General features: G+C 36.4%; 1 protein-coding gene across 8 annotated transcripts in view; it reads right to left on the reverse strand.

Annotated features, from left to right (window-relative positions):
• Positions 1 to 916: 916 nt before the first annotated feature.
• Positions 917 to 4,949, reverse strand: part of LOC122061047 (G2/mitotic-specific cyclin-1-like) — a 6,824-nt gene continuing 2,791 nt past the window's right edge. The window contains exons 5-8 of one of the 8 annotated variants that reach the window (XR_006134548.1): positions 3,765 to 3,834; positions 1,894 to 1,947; positions 1,364 to 1,523; positions 917 to 1,239 (exon numbers count right to left, since the gene is read on the reverse strand). The gene's annotated coding sequence lies outside the window, so the exon portion shown is untranslated. Of the gene's footprint in view, positions 1,240 to 1,363; positions 1,524 to 1,557; positions 1,948 to 1,985; positions 2,215 to 3,764; positions 3,835 to 4,949 lie in introns of those variants that run through there. The other 7 variants (XR_006134546.1, XR_006134547.1, XR_006134544.1 and 4 more) reach the window with 7 other exon arrangements.

The raw sequence follows: 4,949 nt of genomic DNA on the forward strand, positions 1-4,949 counted from the left end.
GAGGGGGAGGGGGAGGGACTCCTGGTATATCTGAACTAGCAAGCTTGCAACATATGTTCTTCAAAGACTTCCTCCCAATTAAGAAAAACTCACGTTAATATTGAAGTACATACATTTGTGGTAGGAGACATGTAAAGAAGCTCTGCACCTAGGCACGACTTAGAAACACAAGGCTCCATAGAACATAGGCCACAAAATCGAACATGGAAAATCTCTAGCAAGTAAAAAAACCCATGAGATTGCAACAACGATTTTAAAAACAAGAGGGGAGTTCAAATAAATATATGCACGTGAAGTCAAATGTTAGAGGTCGCACAAAAATAATTATTAAGGGGTAGTATTCCAAGTGTTTTAAAAAATTTAAGAGAGAAGGAGAAAAAAAAAAAAAAAAAAGTTAATCTTAAAAGGCTACTTACGTCCAAGCCAACATACTGTCCCTAGGGGATAAGTACAGTACAACTTGTTTAACTTAAACTTAACCTATTTAGGTTTACATAGAATACTGTAAAAATATAACTTGAACTAAATAGGATGATGGTCTCAATAAATGGTTGTAATCCTATTTATTTGATAGAGGAAGTTTTACCTGGACAAGGTCCCATAATTTTTCTCTTTGATAGAAGGGTATTCTACGTTAAAAATGTTGGTGTATTTTTTATAATTTTGTATTATAGTAGGACATGCACAATTACCATTCACGGGTATATTATTCACAATAATTGTTCACATGAATAGTAGCGACATACACACAGGTGAGAAAACTGAGTCATCATTTTTAGGATATCGAGATACAACAAGCGGTATCAAAGTAAGACCCTTCGTGAGTAAACATGCATTTTAGATACACTCAACCAATAAAGCACTTACTGAGCGATACTGGTTGAAGGTCCAAGTGTTATTAGACTTAAAACCTGCATTTCATTAGTCATAGCTGTCTATCATAAGTATTCTCTATAACTACGCATAATTTCTATTCACGGGTATACTATTCACAATTATTGTTCACATGAATAGTATAATCGAATTTCCTTTAGTGACCACACATGTGGAAAAACCGAGTCATTATTTTTTCCAACAAAGAGTATCGAGACTCAACAAGCGATATCATAGCAAGACCCAACATAACCCTTAGTAAGTAAACGCGTCTTTTAGATACCTACACCCCGTAGAACATTTACCGAGTGATACTGGTTGAATGGTCCAAGTGTTATTAGACTGAAGAACCTGCATTTCATTGGCCTGCCACAAAAGGGTCTTTGTTAGTTTGGGTATAAAGTCTAATGTTTTTCTTAATTACATTTTTATAATAAGAATGTAAGAAACAAGACAACTGAAGATAAGATTGAATATGGTGGTGACGTACACACAAGTGAGAAAGTTGAGTAATCATTTTTTCCCACAAGGGGTATCGAGACTCAACAAGTGGTATCAGAGCAAGACCCTTGGTGAATGAATGCACTTTTTAAATACTTGTAGCCAATAGAACACTTAACACTTAGTGAATAAATGTGCCTTTTAAATACCTGCAGACAATATAGAACACTTATCACGGGATACTGGTTGAAGGTCCAAGTGTTATTAGACTTAAGGATCTGCATTTCATTAGCCATAGTTGTCTGCCACAAGTATATTCTGTAATTTTGTGCTGTAGTGGGACATGCACATTTACTGTTCACCGACATACTATTTACAATTATTGTTCACATGAATAGTGTTGAATGGTGTTGAATCGAATTTATTTTAGTGATGAACACACAGGTGAAAAAACTAAGTCATCATTTTTCCCAACAAAGAGTATCGAGACTCAACAAACGGTATCAGAGCAAAACCCAACATAACCCTTGGTGAGTAAGTGCTCCCCTTTTAGATACCTGTAGCAGATAGGACACTTACCGAGCGATACTAGTTGAATGATCTAAATGTTATTAAAACATGCATTTCATTGGCCTGCCACAAATGTTCTTCATTAGTTTAGGTATAAAATCTTGCAAAATAAGACATCTGAAGATAAAGATTGAATATAATGAGATATACATGATAAAAACAAACAAAAAGGCTAATGCAATGGCTGTGGAGGAGCCCGGATGGTGACATTTTTTTTTTTTGGGTAATAATAAGAAAATTGTGAGTCTTCGAATTTGCATGGTAGAAAATGTGGCCTAGTAGATCGACCCTTGTGGCTGAGTCTCTAACAAAATGGGAGAATGAGGTTCTCTAAAAAAATGAGAGAACAAAATGGGAGAATGAGTTAGTAAAGCGGATTGGACTTGTAGCTAGGCTGGTGAAATAAATGCATCACAAATTATTAATGCAGCTGATACCATAGCTCTAAATTTCAAATCGAATAACTAAAAAAATATTGGCTAAAATTGGGTTGTGTGGCCTATATATAAAGTTCATGACAGTAGTTATATAAACTAACTCTTTAAAGAGAAAAACATAAGGGGAGACTGAATGATATGGAAATAATAAACCATTTTAACAAAAAATAGATTAAAACAAAAGCAACATTTTTAAGGGGAAATTGTCTTGATCTACTTGATACGAAAAAATATTCCCATGCAAGAGCCTGACGAAAAAGAATTACCAAATACCTAACAACATTTTTTTCCACCAAAATTCCTCTTTTGTTTTTTCCCTTCCGTTCCTAACGATTGATCTCATAGGGGATGTTCATCTTCTTCACCCAACTCTAAGTAGCACATCCTCTTCCAAATCCAACTCCCCCGCCTAACAGTCTCTTCGCTGCATTTCCCTTTCGATGGTGATTGGCGACCTCCCTCTCCTCCCCATTGCAACTCCGCCCCCACTCCCGTCCTCCACTACAACCCGACCCCTCACTCTGTGAACTCCCCCTGCAACTTGAAAGGTTAAAATTGAACCCCAATTGCACTTCACTGGCAAACGATGGTGGCGAACACCAGAATTGTTGTTTTTGCAACAGCTCTGTTTTATCTAAGCAACGCTAGATGAAGATGGATAGGAAAAAATGGGATAGAGAGAAGAGAGGTTTTTTATGTTTTGACTACAATTTAGTATTGTTTTTCTATGGAATTATCAGACTTTTGGCCCATCTCTGTATCCCCCATTGTCCAAGTGCAATTGGGGTTCAATTACTTCAATTTTGTAACCAATTCTTTCGATTCTGCAACCTCGTTCTGCCACCCGACCCTGTCCCAACCCCTCACCATGGAGACCTCTCTCTCACTCTACAACTCCCCCTCCACCCGGCGACCTCCATAATTCTTTTTTTTTTCACTGACAAGGACAACCTGCTTAGTACTTATTTTTATTGGAGAACACTAGAGTCTAGACATGGTAAATTTTTTTTGTCAGACTCCAATTATGTAAATTTTCTTGTAGATAAAATTTATTCCTCATTTAAAAAAAAAAAAAAAAAAAAAAAAAAAAAAAAAAAAAGGGTAGTATAAGATCACAAAATTGGGTCGTATAAGATCACAAATGGAATTTAAAATAAAGGAAAAGGAAGCCCCATACACCACACCCACCCTTGACCATTCTCATATAATCAACAGTGGGGCTTATTATACTGACAATCTCTGACCATGTGGCTGGAGATCTCATATAGCTGATGCCAATCTTCAGCCCTTTTAGAATATGATCTTGGAGGAGGGTTGAAGTTAATTGTCAAATGAAGTCGAATTTTCAACCATTTTCTAGTACGAGGATTTTAGCAATGAAACAAATCTAACCACAAAACCATTTTCTAATATGGGGATTTCAGCAATGAAACAAATCCTCACCAATCAACCTCACCAAGGATAGCTGTTGAGGCTGTTGTGGAGCTGAAAATGCTGGGCTGATGGATTTTCTCTGGAAACATTCAACAGAACATAAATGCATCTGAAGGAGCTATACATGCAACTGAGATTGTTTTCTTTTTCGAGGTTTGTATGCCATTTGAAGATGGAGTTTCTAGTTGAAACTTATGAATATCAATGCTATTTCGATGCCATAGAAACAATCATGCGGGTTTGCTCTAACAAAGAAAAAAATAGTAGTATATATTGCCAGAACTTAGGGAGATTTTGATTGAACAAACAAGCCCTCCCATTCACATTTGAGGCCAAGTTCCATAATTAGATACTATGTGGGAGAGTTTGTGTAGAAGTGGCAAATCAAGTTTGTTTTTTTAGCATAACACTATAGTTGTATTATAGGGACATCCGGTTTGTGGGAGAGTTTTTGTAGAAGTGGCAAATCAAGTTTGTGCTTTTAACATGACACTATAGGTGTATTTTAACATGACACTATAGGTGTATTATGGACATCCTGTCCAGTTTGTAGAAGTGGCAAATCAAGTTTTTTTTTTTTAGCATAACACCATAGTTATATTATGGACATCCAGTTTGTGGGAGAGCTCTTGTAGAAGTGGCAAATCAAGTTTGTGTATTATGGACATCCTATCCAGTTTTACAGGATAGAAAAACATCTTCATTACCACAAAGCCCATTATCCAGAGATTGTGTCACCTAAAACATTCAGAGCTCCAGTTTGTAGAAGTGGCAAATCAAGTTTTTTTTTAGCATAACACTATAGTTATATTATGGACATCCAGTTTGTGGGAGAGCTTTTGTAGAAGTGGCAAATTAAGTTTGTGTATTATGGACATCCTATCCAGTTTTACAGGATAGAAAAACATCTTCATTACCACAAAGCCCATTATCCAGAGATTGTGTCACCTAAAACATTCAGAGCTCCAGTTTGTAGAAGTGGCAAATCAAGTTTTTTTTTAGCATAACACTATAGTTATATTATGGACATCCAGTTTGTGGGAGAGCTTTTGTAGAAGTGGCAAATTAAGTTTGTGTATTATGGACATCCTATCCAGTTTTACAGGATAGAAAAACATCTTCATTACCACAAAGCCCATTATCCAGAGATTGTGTCACCTTAAACATTCAGAGCTCTTCAACCCCCCCCCCCCC

Source organism: Macadamia integrifolia, chromosome 14 (assembly GCF_013358625.1).
Source record: "Macadamia integrifolia cultivar HAES 741 chromosome 14, SCU_Mint_v3, whole genome shotgun sequence".
Taxonomy (NCBI): domain Eukaryota; kingdom Viridiplantae; phylum Streptophyta; class Magnoliopsida; order Proteales; family Proteaceae; genus Macadamia; species Macadamia integrifolia.